General features: G+C 39.7%; 1 protein-coding gene and 1 pseudogene across 3 annotated transcripts in view; one reads left to right on the top strand and one right to left on the bottom strand.

The window, feature by feature from the left end:
- Positions 1–19248, top strand: part of LRRTM4 (leucine rich repeat transmembrane neuronal 4) — a 745526-nt gene that overhangs the window by 87900 nt on the left and 638378 nt on the right. The window lies entirely within an intron of this gene.
- On the bottom strand, positions 12689–13440 carry LOC308255853 (lysosomal-associated transmembrane protein 4A-like; annotated as a pseudogene). Its single transcript has one exon. The product of its transcript is annotated as a lysosomal-associated transmembrane protein 4A-like (transcript).

Below are 19248 nucleotides of genomic sequence, written 5' to 3' on the forward strand. Positions count from 1 at the left end.
TTATTTATTTTAATATATGAGATGCTATATTTTATGTGGATTCTCAGCTGATAGAAAAATACCCTTTGTTTTAGTTGTACAAGAACTGTTTGCAAGTTACATGAAGTGTACGTCCTTAAACTTTATTTGCTATTTTAAAAGTTTAGAGAAAAGGATGACAAATGATTTGTCTGTACAAATAAAATATTACCTTTGTACCTAATCTTGGTAAGATTGAAGGCACAACGTTTATACTTCTCTTGTATTATATTTCAGCATCTAAAGATTATATATTCTGACTTACTCATTTAGTCCATCTGAAACTTTCTGGAATTTTTTTGTTTGTTTAGATGCATGTTAATTCTGGAGGTAATGATTTCTACAACAATTTAATCTCTCTTCCCTTTGTCTTAAACTTACTTACTCCTAACACCAAGGTGTGACTCCTAATATTGTTTTTATTTTTGGCATTATATAATTATATAAAATCAATTATATTAAGTATATAATATCATGAGATATTATATATAGAGAAATAAACTAATGATATTGATATAACTATCTAACAAACTTAGCGTTGATTGTCAAAGATGGATGACTTTTCTATTTTCAGGACTCTAGTCATTATTCGACCAGCATCATTGACATCATCTTGAGGCCAGGGCATATGTCATGGTCTGCATTGTAATTCTACCACTTTGCAACATATTTGACTTTATAAGATGGTGTATATAGCTGCCGAAAGATTTTCATTCCTACTCTTGGCATTCTTTCTGGTGGTAGTCCATAAAAATACACAGAATCTTTTCATCATGCTGAAGGAAAATTCAATAATGTTAGTATTGCTTTTGATATCTTTCCTTCAACACTCTATCTTGTTTGAAATTATCAATGCCTCTCCTAATCACATATATTCCCACATAAATAGAGATTCAAAACTACCTAGGAAGATATATTAATGCGGTGAAAACAATGAAATAAAAAATTAATGAGGGCATGAATCAAACATCTTTCTGATATTTTTATTGGTCATTGATTTCCCCCAATTTCCCCATGATTAATAGCTTTGCAATTAAACAAGTTTTGTGTTTATTGTTTTATCTTATTCCTATAATCCTATTATAAAAAGTGGATATTATGATTTTTATATAAGAAATGACAGACTATGCATAGACAGGTATTTGATCTAAGAATATTCACCCAAGCAATTTGATTAAGAACTGGTTGAATAATAAAACTTAAAAACATGTCTTACGATGCAATTTCTTTTCATGAATTGTAGATATATCTTCAATTCTTCTAATTAATTGGATTCAAGTCTTCAATATCAATTATAAGCTCACAGGAATCTCAAAATTAGAATCAGGACAGCTGATAAAGAAAATGGCTATTTTAACTGTAAATCAGCATTTCTCAAGTAGGAGCCATTTTGCAACTGTCCCTCCCCCTCACCCAGCAATCCCACTCCCCAGGGTACCTTTGACAATGTCTGGAAACATTTTTGGTTGTTACAACTTGGAGTGGAAGCTGTGACAACCAAAGATACCTATTGGCATCTGGTGGATAGAGATCAGGGATGCTGCTAAACATTTTACAACACACAAAAGAGCCCATCACAACAAAAAACTATTTGGCTCAAAATCTCAATAAGTGCCAAGACTGAGAATCTCTAAAACCAGAGGCCCAGGTCTATTGAGATAGGAGGAGGGCAAAAAAACCTACAATTTAAGTTCCGTTTATATATTCACTCACCACCAATCTTATCATTCCCTATGCTCATGAATATAGGCTATGATTTTTAGAAGTAGAGTTGCTTTGAGAATAGTTGAGTTTGATTCCTGATTTTACCACGTATTGGTTATAACCTTGGGCAAGTCACTTAAACTTTACCTTTAAAATGGAATATTATAGTAATGATTTATACTTGTGGAGTTGTTTTGAAGGTAAATGGAGTCAAAGGACTGAACACCTAACTTGGAGAGTAAGTACTCAATCAATGGCACCTATTATATTAATATTAGAGGTCCGGTGCACAAAATTCCTTTGTGGGTACGTTCCCTAGGCCTGGCCTGTGATCAAAGCCATCTTCCCCAGCTGCCTGCAGCCGTCCCCACCCCCGCCACCACCCATCCCCAGTTTCCCATTCGCCATCAGGTGATCTGTGCCTGACAGCCGGGGAAAGGGACCCAGAGGTGGTCAGTGCGCCTCATAGTGACTGGTCCAGCAGTCGTTCTGCCATTGGGGTCAATTTGCATATTACCCTTTTATTATATAGGATTGTGCACCAATGTTTATGAAGATATATCAATTGTGGTGCAAAGAATATTTAACTTTTTTCATAGGTCTAATTAATTTCTGCCATTGGTTCTTTTTAGCCTGGTATAAAATACAATTAGTCAATTGTTGGTAAACTCAATTAATTCATTAGTTTCTTTTATTTTTAATTTCTTTATTGATTAAGGTATTACATATGTATTCTTATTCCCCCAATACCCCCCACCTCCCATTCATGACCCCACCCCCCTGTTGTCTGTGTCCATTGATTAGGCTTATATGCATGCATATAAGTCCTTTGGTTGATCTCTCCCCTTACCCCCACCCTCCCCTACTTTCCCTGAGGTTTGACTTTATGATTGATGTTTCTCTGTCTCTGGATCTATTTTTGTTCATCAGTTTATGTTTTTCATTATATTCCATAAATGAGTGGGATCATGTGATATTTATCTTTCTCTGCCTGGCTTATTTCACTTAGTATAATGCTCTCCATCTCCATCCATGTTGTTGCAAATGGTAAGAACTTATTTTTTACCGCAGCATAGTATTCCATTGTGTAGATGTACCACAGTTTTTTAATCCACTCATCTGCTGATGGGCACTTAGGCTATTTCCAAATCTTAGCTATGGTGAATTGTGCTGCTATGAACATAGGGGTACATATATCCTTTCTAATTGGTGTTTCTAGTTTATTGGGATATATTTCTAGAAGTGGGATCACTGGGTCAAATGGGAGTTCCATTTTTAGTTTTTTGAGGAAACTCCATACTGTTCTCCACAGTGGCTGCACCAGTCTGCATTCCCACCAGCAGTGCATGAGGGTTCCTTTTTCTCCGCATCCTCACCAGCACTTGTCATTTGTTGATTTGTTGATAACAGCCATTCTGACAGGTGTGAGATGGTACCGCATTGTTGTTTTGATTTGCATCTCTCTGATGATTAGTGACTTAGAGCAGGTTTCATATTTCTCTTGGCCTTCCTTCTGTCTTCTTTCAAAAAGTGTCTATTTAGATCAATTGCCCATTTTTTGATTGGGTTGTTTATCTTCTTTTTGTTAAGCTGCATGAGTTCCCTGTAAATGTTGGCAAATATGTTCTCCCATGCAGTGGGCTTTCTTGTTGTTTTATTGATGGTCTCCTTTGCTATGCAAAAGCTTTTTATTTTGATGCAGTCCCATTTGTTTATTTTCTCTTTAGTTTCCATTGCCCTAGGAGCAGTATCAGTGAAGAAATTGCTTTGGCATATGTCAGAGATTTTTCTGGCTGTGGATTCTTCTAGTATTTTTATGGTTTCTTGTCGTATGTTTAAGTGCTTGATCCATTTTGAGTTTATTTTTGTGTATGGTGTAAGTTGGTGGTCTAGTTTCATTTTCTTTGCATGTATCTGTCCAATTTTCCCAATTATTGAAGAAACTGTCTTCACTCCATTATATGTTCATGCCTCCTTTGTCAAATATTAATTGAGCATGGGATTTGGGTCGATTTCTGGGTTCTCTATTCTATTCCATTGATCTATATGTCTGTTCTTGTGCCAGTACCAGGCAGTTTTGAGAACAGTGGCTTTGTAATACAGCTTGAAATCTGGTATTGAGATCCCACCTACTTTGTTCTTCTTTCTCAGGATTGCTGTGGCTATTCGAGGTCTTTTTTTATTCCAGATGAATTTTTGGTGAGTTCTTTCTAGGTCTGTGAAATATGCCATTGGTATTTTAATGGGGAGTGCATTGAATCTATAGATTGCTTTGGGTAGTATGGACATTTTAATGATGTTGATTCTACCAATCCATGAACATGGTATGTTCTTCCATCTGTTTACATCTTCCTCTATCTCTTTTTTCAGTGTCCTGTAGTTTTCCACGTATAGGTCTTTTACCTCCTTAGTTAAGTTTATTCCTAGGTATCTTAATTTTTTTGGTGCGATGGTAAATGGGATTGCTTTTTTAGTCTCTCTTTCTGTAAGTTCACTATTGGTGTGTAGAAATGCCATAGATTTCTTGGCGTTAATTTTGTATCCTGCTACATTGCCAAATTCATTTATTAAGTCTATTAGTTTTTTGATGGAGTCTTTCGGGTTTTTTATGTACAATATCATGTCATCTGCAAATAAGGACAGCTTTACTTCTTTTCCAATTTGGATGTCTTTTATTTCTTCTTCTTGTCTAATTGCAATGGCTAATACTTCCAGTACTATGTTGAACAGGAGTGGTGAGAGTGGGCATCCCTGTCTTGTTCCTGTTCTTAGAGGAAATAGTTTTAGTTTTTGCCCACTGAGTATGATGTTAGCTGTGGGTTTATCATATATAGCTTTTATTATGTTGAGGTATGATCCTTCTATTCCCACCTTGTTGAGAGTTTTTATCAAGAAAGGATGTTGGATTTTGTCAAATGCTTTTTCTGCATCAATTGATATGACTATGTGATTTTTATCTCTCAATTTGTTTATGTGATGTATCACGTTTATTGATTTGCAGATATTGTACCATCCTTGCATTCCTGGGATAAATCCTACTTGGTCATGGTGTATGATCTTTCTGATGTAGTGCTGGATCTGATTTGCTAGAATTTTGTTGAGGATTTTGGCATCTATGTTCATGAGGGATATTGGCCTGTAATTCTCTTTCATTGTGTTGTCTTTATCTGTTTTTGGTATTAGGGTGATGCTGGCTTCATAAAAGGCGTGTGGAAGTGTTCCTTCCTCTTGAATTTTTTGGAATAGTCTGAGGAGGATAGGTTTTAGTTCTTCCTTGAATGTTTGGTAAATCTCCCCTGTGAAGCCATCTGGCCCCAGGCTTTGTTTGCTGGAAGCTTTTTAATGACCGCTTCAATTTCTTCAATAGTTATTGGCATATTGAGATGTTTAGATTCTTCCTGATTGAGTTTTGGAAGGTTATAATTTTCTAGGAATATGTCCATTTCCTCCAGGTTGTCCAGTTTGTTGGAATAGAGTTTTTCATAGTATTTTTTTAACAATCCTTTGTATTTCAGTGGGGTCTGTTGTTATTTCACCTCTTTCATTTCTGATTTTGTTTATTTGGGTCCTCTCTCTTTGCTTCTTGGTGAGCCTGGCTAGAGGTTCATCAATCTTGTTTATCCTTTCAAAGAACCAGCTCTTGGTTTGTTGATCTTTTGTATTGTTTTTTTTGGTCTCAATGTCATTTATCTCCGCTCTGATCTTTGTTATTTCCTTCCTTCTGCTTACACTGGGCTTTTCTTGTTGCTCTCTTTCTAACTCTTTGAGTTGTAGGGATAGGTAATTTATTACCATTGTTTCTTGTTTTTTGCAGTAGGCTTGTAGAGCTATGAACTTCCCTCTCAAGACTGCTTTCGCTGTGTCCCATAGATTTTGGATTGTTGTGTTTTCATTGCCATTTGTTGCCATGATGTTTTTTTAATTTATTTCTTGATCTCTCTGGTAACCCAGTCATTGTTTAATAGCATGCTGTTTAGTTCCATGTGTTTGATTTTTTTTTTTTTTTGGATTGTTTTTATTGTAGTTGATTTCCAGTTTTATGCCACTGTGATCTGAGAAGATGCTTGATATGATTTCTATTTCTTGAATTTGAAGAGACTTTGCCTATGACCCAACATATGGTCTATCTTTGAAAATGACCCATGTGCACTTGAGAAGAATGTATATTCTCTGGCTTTGGGGTGAAATGTTCTGAAGATGTCAATTAATTCCATCTGGTCTAGTGAGTCATTTAGGATTGATGTTTCTTTGCTGATTTTTTGTTTAGAGGATTTGTCCAATGGTGATAGTGGGGTATTAAGTCTCCTACTATGATTGTATTGCTGTCAATCTCTCCCTTGATATCCTCCAGGAGGTTTTTTATGTATTTGGGTGCTCCTGTATTGAGTGTGTATAGGTTTACCAGAGTTATTTGTTCTTGTTGGATTGTTCCCTTTAATATTATGAAGTGGCCTTCCTTATCTCTTGATATGTCCTTCACTTTGAGTCTAATTTGTCAGATATAAGTATTGCTACCCCAGCTTTTTTTTCATTTCCATTCACCTGAAAAACCTTTTTCCATCCCTTCACCCTGCGTCTTTTTTTCTGAGGTGGGTTTCTTGTAGACAGCAGATATATGGGTCATGTTTTCTTATCCAATCTGTCATCCTATGTCTTTTGATTGGGACATTTAATCCATTTACATTTAAAGTTATTATTGATAGGTACTTATTTGTCGCCATTTTTATTCTTTACCCCTGTGTTCCTTCTTCGCTTTCTATTTCTTTCTTTCTTTCTTTCTTTTTCTTTTTTTCTTTTTTTTTACAGCAGACCCTTTAGCATTTCTTGCATTGCTGGTTTGGTGGTAATAAATTCCCTTAGTCCTTTTTTGTCTGTGAAGCTCCTGATTTCACCTTCAATTTTGATTGATAGCCTTGCTGGGTACAGTATTTTTGGATTCAGACCCTTCCTTTGCATGACTTTGTATATTTCATTCCATTCCCTTCTGGCCTGATGAGTTTCTATTGAGAAATCAGTTGCTAGTCTAATGGGGGTTCCTTTGTAGGTAACTTTCTTTCTCTCTCTGGCCACTTTTAAGATTCTTACTTTGTCGTTGGTGTTTGCCAATTTAATTATAATGTGCCTTGGCGTCGGTCTTTTGGTTGGAACTCTGAGCTTCTTGGATTTGTGTGGGTTTTTTCTTCCCTATATCAGGGAAGTTTTCTGTCATTATTTCTTCAAGCAGGTTTTCTATTCCTTGCTCAGTTTCCTCCCCTTCTGGAACCCTTTTTATGCAGATGTTGTTTTGTTTCATGTTGTCCCAAAGTACCCTTAAGCTCTCCTCTTGCTTTTTAATTTCTTTTTTCTAGAAGCCGCTCTACTTGGGTATTTTTCCCATCTTGTCTTCTTGCTCACTGATTCGGTCCTCTGCTTCTTCTAGTCTACTCTTGATGCTTTCTATTGAGTTCTTTACAGCAGCGATGTCATTTTTCATTTCTTCTTGGTTTTTCTTCATTACCTCTTGGTTCTTACTGATATTGTCAAATTTGTCTTCCATTCTTTTCAGCCACCTTATGACCATTTCTCTGAATTCTTTCTCTGACAGGTTGCTTGCTTCCATTTCGTTTACTTCCTTTTCTGGTGATGCCTGCTTTTCTTTCATATGCGGGCTGTGTCTTTGTCTCCCCATGATCTCTCTTCTCCAGGTGTCTGGTTATGTAATTCTTTCTCTCCTGCGTTGATTTAAAGGTACAAAATACAACACAACCAGGTACAACACACAAGGCACTGAACAGAAATGTATTCACTATATTAATAACCCCAAATAAAGGTGACCACCAGAGAAAGGCAAATTAGGGGATAGGAGAGAAAGAAGAAAAAAAAAAAAAAACGGAAAAAAAGAAAGGAGTGCCAAAATGAAATTGGGAAAAGGAAAAAAAAAAAAGAAAAAGTAAGAGAGAAAAGAAAGAGAATAGGAAAGAAAAGGGGAACAAACTATATATATGGGGAGAAAACTCCAATAGAACAGCCACTAATCCCAGCAAATGCCAGCAACAAGTACCTGGAGATGAATACAAACTACAAACAACAACTAATATCAAGCAAGGTGAGGGAAAACAGAAGCAAAAAACAAACAAAAAGAAAGCAAACAAAAAAACAAAACAAAACAAAAAATAAGCAAAACAATCTCACAAACAAGCATAAAAAATCAATATAATCAACATTCAAGCAAACAACAACAAAAGGACAGAGAGAAAAACAATTTTTTGGATAGTGAAGACAGAGAAGAGAGAGGTGTGTATGAACTCAGAGCAGGGGATTGGAAATTAGATATATAAGTAGGGTGAAATTTTAACAGGGGGTAAAAAGAAAGAATAGGGAGTATCTAAAGCAGGAGAAGGGTAAGAGAAACAGGACAACAAAAGGGGAAAAGTTAGGAAGAGAGTGATGGCATAAAGATAGAGTTGAGATAGAGTAGAATGATGCTAAAGGAAAGATGAAAATAGAATGTAGAACACTAATCTTAAAGTCAAATAAAGAGAAAATAAAATGACACTTTTTTTAAAAAAGAAAGGTAAAATAGTAGTAGTAATAATACTGATTGAAAATAAAAATGTAATAATTAAAAAGGTAAAATCAAGTGAGAAAAAAAAGAAAAAAAATAGTTTCTTAAGTAAAAGTTGAAAAAAAAATAATAAAAAAAATAAAAATAAAATGTGCAGTAGTGAAGGTCATTCACTTCCTCTATTGTTCTGTTTGGCATGCCTGTTTCCCAGTCAGGACAGTATTGCAGTTCCCTGCATTCCACTGCTCCTCATTGTTGTAAGCCAGTCCTGATTTTTAAGCAGGCAGTGTGTCTTACTCTCTTGTATTCCTTTATTTGTGATTACACAAGAGTCAATTTGTGATTCAACCCCTGGGTGGCAGTGTTTCTGGATTGACCTCCGGGTCTATAGGTCCTCTCTAGCCTATGCTTAGATCCTGCTTTCCCTGTTTTCCCTGTGGCACTCAATACCGGTTTGTGGGAGTGGGCTGCCCCAGAGCTGGTTCTCCAACAGTCACTCCCCGTTCCCATTCCCAGGTTCCAGAAAAACAACTTTCCCCTGCAGTCTCCTAGGGTGTCCCTAACTGGGTGATCCCATGCACTGGGCTCAGCAATCAGAAGCAAGGATTTAAAGAGGAGAAAGCACAAGTGTGCACAGTCCTTCCTTCCTGCCGTGTCCAAGCAGCCGGCACACTTTTAAAATTTTTAGGCTGTCCTTATGCATCACATCAAAATGGGTTGCCTTTTAGAGATCCCCTCTGTTAGCAGCTCTGAGGACCCCCTTCCACATTCACAGATCACGCCAGCCCCAACAGCCATGGATTTTTCTAGGCGCAGACTTCCCCTGGTCCTCCAGCTCCCGCAGAGCGTGTGTTTCTCTGTCCTGCTGGGACCAGAGACCTCACCTTATCCCAGGCGAAAACTGACCTTTCCGTGGTGGAGTGTAGAGCTCCTCTGAATCCACATGTTTACACCAATTGGGGACCGGTGTTCTTGGGTTTGCAGCTGTTTGGTGGGTGCCGTTGTTACAGATTTTCAGGCTTCCAATAGCATCCACTTTCCCCTTCAAGATGGTGCGGTCTCCGCATCCGAGCCAGTGGCTCCGGGAGGGAACCCAGCAGCAGTGGGGGCTGCCTGGTCAGGGGATCCCCGTCCAGCAGTCCCCCACCTTCTCCTGGAGTATAGCTGTCCCTTAACTCACCAACAGACACTCCCCGTGCGACCCTCAGCTGATCTTTCTATCTGCTCTGGGACAAGGCTCAGGACACATCTGTCTATTTCGCCACCATTTTTTTCCCCCAATTCATTAGTTTCTTAACACATTAAGAGTCATTGTGTTCTCTTTGCATTGCTGAAGTTGCATGTATGTTTCTGATACTCATCAAAGCTAATGTAAAGTGGGTGGGTTCTTAGTCACTATTGGCCTATTTTTATATCCTTTGAAACTTTATTTCCCACATTCCCTTTAGCAACAGCTATACTCCTCTGGCATTTGGAAGACATTTTTTTTTCAATTTGGGCCCAGATAGTGTCCACACACTTCACTCTTGCCTGTTTGATGTCCAGTCCTTATGTCACTCTCTGCAGCTCTATGTCTGCCATAGGGACCATTTGGATGTTATCCTATACCACTTTGGCTCTGTGGCATGCTCAGTAGGATAATCTCACATCTAAACACTAGAAAATTTTGTATAACTTTATTGCTGTGGCAATACAGGTACAGAGAACTCTAGAACCAGATTCTCAAGCAGCCCATGAAAGGAGGCTAAAGTAATTCTCTGCTCTAGAATCCCAAAACTTATCTACAGATTTTACTGATCTTCTTCCATGAAGCTCAGACAAAGATGCAATTGCAACATAGAAAGCCATTTCTCAGGGAGCATTTCCAAAGTCTAGTTGATTCTTTTGTTCTTTTCTCTGATGCCACTCATGTCTCAGCTCAAATGTGGGCACAAAGATTTATATACCCTTTCTGCAGCATCACAGTGGCTTGGAAATTTTCCTTTCAATACTTTTGTTTATGTTACGATTTCAGCTTTTGAAAATCCAAAAGCCTTCTTGTCTTTTTTAAAATGTTTTATTTCTGCCCTAACTGGTTTGGCTTCATGGATAGAGCATCGGCCTGCGGACTGAAGGGTCCCAGGTTCGATTCCAGTCAAGGGCATGTACCTTGGTTGCGGGCACATCCCCAGTAGGGAGTGTGCAGGAGGCAGCTGATTGATGTTTCTCTCTCATCGATGTTTCTAACTCTGTATCCCTCACCCTTCCTCTCTGTAAAAAAATCAATAAAATATATAAAAAAACTAAAGTAAAATGTTTTATTTCCACTACTAGAGGTCTGGTACACAAAATTCATGCATGGGTAGGATCCCTAGGCCTGGCCAGTGATCAGGGCCAATTGGGGCCTTCCAGTTGCCATGCGAAGCCTTCCTTCGTTCCTGCTGCCCCCTGGTGGTCACTGCATGTCATAGCGAGCGTTCAAACTCCCGAGGGGATAATTTGCATATTAGCCTTTTATTATTTAGGAAGGCTTCCCTTAATTGATGGCAAAATGGCTGAAGGTCATCAATGAATAATTAAAAATGGATAGGTAAACCAACTGAAGAATTACCTAATCAGTAGATAATCTCCCTTTATTCAACCTACAATCCACTTCATACTGAGATTATTTTATAGGTAGCATTTGGCTTTTATAAATTTAGGCAGTCTAACATTTATTAACAATAGTGCAAAGCTGAGTTGGAAGGTTATCTTCCTTTTGGCTCAGCAACCTCTTCTGATTTCACCATAGCATTGCTGTTTCTCTTTGATCCTTCTCAGTTCTGCTTTTTTTCCAATGAAATATTATAACTTTCAACACATCCTATTTTTCTCATACTTCACTCATAACTTTCTGTTAATCTATTTTATCCTATTCTCATTCTTAGGGTAACAAATGGAGAAGTCTTCCTGAGTCTTTTTATAAGGCAGCAATCTTCATATGATTGCATGCCTTTCCCTGTCATGCAGGAGGAAGGCTTTGGGGTTCCAAAGACATGGATAGATTTAAGGGATTTAATTTCCAAACCCACAGGTACTATTTTCTAAAACTAGCTTGCCTGAGAACTATCTAATGGCACAGATTTCCTTTTCCTACCTCCTCTTTCACAATCACCCCTCACCTGTTTTACAGAAGAAGGATGCAACTTTCACTCAGCAACCATCTTTCCACTGACAGGAGCTATAAAAATCTGGTACCAAACAAACAGGCAATTGGAAAATGTTTTCTTCCTCAAGGATGGTTGCAGGAGCAGAGCAAACAAAGTGTTAATAGTATTAAAGGGGCAGAACCTTATTTTATCCTAACTGCATAGATCTTACTTATACCTGAAATGAAATAGACTCTGCTCCTTTCAATACTTCTTACCAACACTTCCTTTGTCGTTTTTTTTTTTAATTTTGAGATTTATTAAAGTATCTTATCACACAAATAGAAACACATACAAATTAGAAACATGCAACCATCATCTTCCACAATCAAATTAAAATATTTTTCCTATTTTCATAGCTGAAAACTAAACTTCAGATCTTGTATCTCTGAATATTTATGCATTGAATTTTTTATTTATTCCTCCTGAAAATATCCAGGGCAGCAAATAACTAAAATGCAAACTATTATATATAGAAATTGAAAAGTTAAAAAAAAAGCTCAGCTTGCATGGCTCAGTGGTTGAGTGTCTGACCTATGAACCAGGAGGTCAAGGTTCAATTTCCAGTCAGGGCACATGCCCATGTTGCGGGCTCAATCCCCAGTAGGGGCAGGAGGTAGCTGATCAATGATTTTTCTCTCATCATTGATGTTTCTATCTCTCTCTCCCTCTTCCTTCCTCTCTGATGCCAATAAAGATATATTTAAAAAAATTAAAATGTATAGAGAACACCCCTTCCAAATCCCAATTAAAGGCAAGCAATGGCACTTTGCTCTTGCCTAACTTAGATTGTCTTCAAAAACTACTAAAATGTAATAGACATAACAAAACAACCTGACTTTTAATAGATGTCCAAAAAGCTTGTTAGGGTTTAAAAATAAGTGCATAAACAAAGGAAAATATAGTTTATATTAAACAAGTTTGAAGATTCCCGTGTTGTAGCATTCTGTAAAACTAGAGGCCCAGTGTATGAAATTCATGCACTCGGGGGGTGGGGGGTTGGTGTCCCTCAGCCCAGCCTGTGCCCTCTTGCAGTCAGACATCCTTAGCACTGCCACAAAGGCTGGAGAGGCCGCCACTGCTGCTGCACTTGCCATCCATGAGCCCGGCTTCTGGCTGAGCAGCGCTCCTCTCTGTGGGAGTGCACTGACCAGCAGGGGCAGCTCCTGCATTGAGCATCTGCCCCCTGGTGGTCAGTGTGCATCATAGCAACTAATTGTTCCACAGTTCGGTCTATTTGCATATTAGCCTTTTATTATATAGGATAAACAAGACAAAAATCTGGTATAGGGTTTATTGACAAAGGCAGGATGTCTTCAAGCAGGTATGTAGGAGGCGGTGGTTCTTTTTCAGGCATCTTCGCTGCCATTTCATAGGTTGGCAAAACACACTGTGGAGGTGCTTCAAAGATGGGGCACACAGCAATATCTGGTGTGTTTCTGTTTTTGATGTTTATAGCAAGTCCATACACAGTTGATTAGATAAATCTCAAAAATGATGAATAAAGCAAAGAACACAAGAATAATGAACAGGGCGCAGCTGAAGTCCAAAGCCCAGAGGTCATCTTTATGAGGAAAATCAGGTAATTGATCCAGATATTCTTTAATTCTTGGCAAATATGTGAGAGAACTGATAGTAATCAGGCAACTAAGGATGAAGTGAAAAAGCCAGCAAAAGAAGAATGGAATAAACCAACCCACTTGATAAGAAAGTGGTCCGTATACCAGCATTGAACTGATTTATAAACATAAGAACAGAGACACAAAATCAACACAGCCATTATCTGACATTCACTCACATGAGCAGTAATTGTCAATGACTTCATACTGAATGTTGACAGACGTCATTGAGTTTGGATGAGTTTCCTCCACAATCAGCAAAAATGCCATCAACAGGTTTAACACCGTGTACCCAGGTCCCCAGGATGATTGTCCAGGTGTGGACATGGCAACAGCCACAACACTGGGAGTTGTAGAACCGGTCTCCGTGGCTCTGCTTGAAAGTCATAGACACCGTTGGGAATCTCATGGCCTTGTATTTGGCCAAGACCCCAGACAAAGGCTTTCTGCCCAGAGGTTAAAGCCAGCCAGCTCTGTCACTGTGTCCAAAACCAAACGTTGGGTCTTTTAGCTCACCCCTAGCCCGGGTCCCAGCCAGCTACTTTGCACATGTGCACTGAAGGCCTAGTGCTACCTCAGTTTACCCTTCCTTCTCCACCTCCACCCCACCCACACAGGCCAATAGAAGAGCAGAAAGCTGGATGGACTCGATCCCTGATTGGAAAAACTTGGAGATTGACAAAACATCACATCCAATCAGAAATGCAACTCACCTCAGATCTTAAGTGTGGGAAAGGGCTGCCTGGGAGGCCTAGAATAGTTAGGTTTGTGTGTAGCCTGATAGGTAACCATCTCAGAGACAAGAAGGCAAGGAAAAAAGGCACTTAATAGGAAAAGGGAAAGACAGGATGGGTAGCTGGCAGAGAAGGCCAAAGGACTTCTGAGTGATGTCTTTGCCATATACTGCCTTGAAGGCATCATGGGAAGGTGGATGCTGATACTTTTATATATATCATGTATATGTACATATCTATACACATATAACACATATATATGCCAAATATGCATTTATCTCTTAATCTCTCTGTCTACCAATGGAAGAATTAGCATTCACACAGAGAAGGTTGTGACAATGGCATAAACCATATGTTGATTTTCACTTAAAAATAGTTTTACTTTTCCTGAGAGAAACCCATTTCGTGCACCGGGCTCTAGTTTGAATATGAAATAATCTTAGACGTCAACTTAAAAAGTGTAAAAGGCTTCCCAGGCAGTGTGCTCAATGGTTGAGTGTTGACCTATGGACCAGGAGGACATGGGGCTTGATTCTGGTTAGGGCACATGCCCAGGTCCAGCCTCTATCCCTGGTATGGGGCATGTAAGAGGGAGCTGGTCAATGATTCTGTCTCATCATTGATATATATCTCTCTAACTCTTCCTTCCTCTCTGAAATCAATAAAAATACATTTTTTAAAAAATGTGCAAGAGGTTACCTAATTTTCAAATCCTTATATGGGCCATATGACTAACATGTTTGAAGGCCAATGCTTTACAGAATTCTAAAATATCACCAGAATAAACTGAAAATATTTAACAGTTTTAGTAGCTTTCTGCAAGCAATTCTTTTTGTTGTTGTTGTTAATCCTCACCTGAGGATCTTTTTCCATTGACTTTTAGAGAGAGAGGAAGGGAGGGGAAGAGACAGAGAGAAATATCTATGTGAGAGAGGCTCATTGATGGGTTGCCTCCTGCATGCCTCTCAAGCAGGGCCAGGGATTGAGCCTGCAACCCAGGTTATTGCCCTTGAAGCAAATCAACCTGAGACCCTTTAGACCAGTGGTCAGCAAACTCATTAGTCAACAGAGCCAAATATCAACAGTACAACAATTGAAATTTCTTTTGAGAGCCAAATATTTTTAAACTTAAACTTCTTCTAACGCCACTTCTTCAAAATAGACTCACCCAGGCCATGGTATTTTGTGGAAGAGCCATACTCAAGGGGCCAAAGAGCCGCATGTGGCTCACGAGCCGCGGTTTGCCGACCACTGCTTTAGACCAAGGGACAATGCTCTATCCACTAATCAAAACTGGCTAAGGCAAGCCATTCTTAATGTGACAAGCTACAGGCTGGTCCTACCTTATAACAAAAATTAAACAAAAAGTCTTCACCTGAATTGATTTACCTTCATTGAGTATTTTTGGAATTGAAAAGTTCATCTGCACCTGAAACCTTGCAGTGGTAGTTTGAAGAAATGTGTACAAATAGTAATATGGGGCAGAATGTTTTTTTTTTTTTAATAGAAATGAGTATTTATATTAATAATTAAATCTTAGACTCTTTAATATAACTCCCAACATGTTTGATTTACAATTTCAAAGACAGGTAGGTAAGAAGATAGGTAGAAGATAGATAATGAATGGAGAATATGAACTAGGAAAAAGCAGAACGTTAATCAAATATTTCAAAACATTGGAACTGCATTAATACTACCTATAAATTAGTAAGTATATTTGCTTCTTAATAAAATAAATGTTTCCTCATCTGTTTCAAAATATTTAATAATATTTTATTCCTGATTCTAGCATACTTAATATTTTCAATAAGGCTTCATTTGTCATATTGAAGAAGACACAGCAGAAAAAAATGAGAATTCTAGACCCAGAATCTGGGATCTTTTTCCCCTATTATATATTATATTTTAAATTAAAAATAAAATGCTTAGTTGAGATGCTTAGTATAATAGTGATAAGATAGCTGGGGAACAAGGTAAGGTATAATGGATATATCTAATGCAATTAAACCCCCAGTCTATAGTAGTATACTGTAATAATGAATTGCTGAAATTATTCATGAAACCAAAGTATTACTGTACAATATCCTAGAAGTACGGGATGGTTTTATAGAATATTGTAGAACTCCCAAAGAGGAGCATCTACCAGCATCAGCGATCCAGAAGAGTCCATGTGAAAGTATCCAGTAAAACTGTGTTCTGCTGTTGAAGAGGTATTTGCCAGATGTGAGAATGTTGGGAGACATTAAAAAACAAAATTTCTGAATGGAAAGGTACATTGTATAAGAAATATTGATTTATTTGAGAAATTCTAAGCAATTTAGTGTGCCAAGGGAGGGGGTGTATATTTATGTCGCACAGACTTGGACAGTTAGGGAAGGCTTAAAGATAAAGTTCTCAAGGTGTTAGACAAAGCAATTAAAATTCATTTAAAAAATACTGGAACATCATTGAAATATTTCAAGCAGGGAGATGATATTATAATTTTTATTTTGTCAAAAATATTAGTATGAGGAGGAATGGGTCTGCATTATGGAAAGAAAGGACAGCTGGGAGAGGTAAGGGATACTAATAGCTGAACTAAAGTAGTGACCACAGGAAGAGAGAAAATGTGCATAAGTTGTAATTATGAAAGTAGTCTTCCCATTTAATAATTCAGTAAATGTTAGGTTAAGTGAGAAGGAGCTAAAATGACTCCTACAGCATTGGTGATTAGGTATAAGATTATGTTAATGTTACACACTAAAATACAGAATATAAGAAATAAGACATGCTTTGGGGGCAAAGCAGTGAGCTCACTTTTAGATGCATAATTTATGACATTACAAAGAATACACAGATGGAGGGAAGTAACCATTTAATTGGCAATATTGCTGAATATCAGAAGGAAGGTTTGTATTTCAAGTAACTCATGCAGTATATGATCAATATTTACCTACACTGTAAATGACAGAAACCTAAGTCAAACTCATGTAGAAAAGAATAATTTAATCTTATATGATACTAGTGACCTGGTGCACGAAATTCGTGCACATTAAAAGGGAATTAGAGGAAATAATTTAATATTGATATTTGCCCTTTCTCTATAATAGAAGTGTCAAAGATGAAAGAAAATTAGTAAAATGTATATGAAAACCTTCCTCCTGTCAGAGTCTGGGGCACACCATGGGACCCAGAGTCAAGTTCCCGCCCACCCACATGCACCTCAAAATCGCGTGAGACCCAAACCCAGCTGGCACTCCCCATTCGATTGGGCTAGATCCAGACCTGGCCAGTCCCACCCTTGTCAAGCCCTGCCGGGCAGGTGGCGTAGCCTCAGGTCCTTGGGGCATGGCCTGAGGTCCCCCAGCCCAAACCAGGACGGGGGAGGGGGCATGCCTTGAGGTCCTCTGTCAAGTCCCGCCAGGTGGGGGTCACAGCCTGAGATCCCCCGTCAAGTCCCGCCAGGCAGGGGGGTGCAGCCTGAGGTCCCCCGGCCCAGCACCGGGAGGAGGGAGCAGGCTTAGGTTCCCCATCAAGCCCCACTGGCAGGGGGGCACAGCCTCAGTTTCCCCATCAAGCCCCGCTGGGTGGGGACGCCGCCTGAGTTCCCCCGACCCAGCACTGGGGGTGCACCTTGAGGTTCCCCCATCAAGCCCTGAAGTCCCCTGTCAAGCCCAGCCAGGCAGGGGGTTGCAGCCTCAAGTCCCCTGGCCCAGTGCTGAGGTGGGGGGCATGGCCTTAGGTCCCCTGGCAAGCCCCGCCAGGTGGGGGAGTGCTGTCTGAGGTCCCCCAGCCTGGTGCCAGGGTGGGGGTCATGGCCTGAAGTCCCCTGTTAAGCCCCACCTGGTGGGGGGCGCAGCCTGAGGTCCCCCGGCCTGGCACAGCCTGAGGTCCCCTAGCCCAGCACCAGGACGGGAAGCATACCTTGAGGTCTCCCATCAAGCCCAACTGGGGCAGGGGAGGGCATAGCCTCAGGTCCCTGCTGATTGCTTGTTAAGGCTCCTTATGGGAACTCGGCCTCAGCTGTGGGTGCAGACATCTTTGTGACGGAGTGATGGTCAATTAGCATATTCCCTCTTTATTAGATAGGATATAGGGCTACTTTCATGTAGACATTTATTTAGAGAACCAAAAGATCATGTCTCTGTTATTTCCTCGGGTTTGGCCCATTCCAGGGTACATTTGAAGACTGTCATCTGCTACAGGCTTCTCTTAACAATGACTTTTGTTAGAACCCAATTTTCATGTCACCAAAACCTACACAAGATAAAATGATTTTCTTTTCCAAAAACCTCCACCAAACATCTCACAACTTCTTTATTGAGAGTGGGTTGCTTGCTCTTTCCTGAACTGAACCTGGGCAGGATACTGGATTTGCTGACTGTCATAGCCTAATCCTGCCTCTTTGGAGCTACATGGAGCATCACTTGGTCCAAGAGCAGAGAAGGTGACAGTTCTGCCATGAAAAATTTGAATATGTTACCAATGAAGGGAAATAGAATGCTCATCAGGCAAAAACATGAACCCAAAGGGGAAAATATTGAAAAATATCCATTAGGCATATTAAAACCACAGGTTTGGAAGCAGATTACCTTAGATAGTGTTATAGGAGGGAGAAGACAAAATCTTGTGATCTTTTAAGAAAACTCCAGTGTTGAAGGAGTCCATAGTGAGTGAAGGTGTGGCAAAGACTTTTTGAATGAAAGGGAATATTGTAATTCTTAGATCATTTTCCTGGATCATAAATGGTTTCTCATAATCTATTATTACATACCTAGAATTGTTCTTTAATGCTTTACTTCACACTTGCCCACTTAGGAACTCAGTTGCCATTTGTCATACCCCACACAGCTTCATGGTTCTCTCTGCACTTCACTCCCACTGACTCAGCATTCTTTTGCCTAAAAGAGCTTGGATAATTTATTTTGCACTCCTACTTTGAGGTTATTTATAAGAATCTTTAAATAAAATTACTGTCAAACCTGGGGAATGACATCGTTAAACTTACCCACCCAGTAGATAATTAATGTAGTTCTGTTCTTATTCTTCTAATTATGAATATTCCTTATCCATGATAATATCCATACTAATAAAAGGATAATATGCTAATTAGACCGGGAGACATTCTGGGAGACCCTCTGGACGTCCTTCCAGACAAAGCCATGGTGGTGGGGCCGAGGCAGAGGAGGTTAGGGGCGATCAGGCCAGCAGGGGAAGGCAGTTGGGGGCAAGCAGGCCAGCAGGGGGGGCAGTTGGGGGTGAGCAGGCTGGCAGGGGGGGCAGTGGGGGTGAGCAGGCTGGCAGGGGATGGCAGTTGGGAGCAAGCAGGCAGGCAGGGGAGGCAGTTGGGGGCGAGCAGGCCGGTGGGGGTGGGGCAGTTGGGGGCAAGCTGGCTGGTGGGGGGTAGCATTTGGGGGTGAGCAGGCTGGCCGGGGGGGCAATCAGTCCAGCAGGGGCAGGCAGTTAGGGGTGATCAGGCCGGA

This window comes from Plecotus auritus (genome assembly GCF_963455305.1).
Source record: "Plecotus auritus genome assembly, chromosome: 8".
Taxonomy (NCBI): Eukaryota; Metazoa; Chordata; class Mammalia; order Chiroptera; family Vespertilionidae; genus Plecotus; species Plecotus auritus.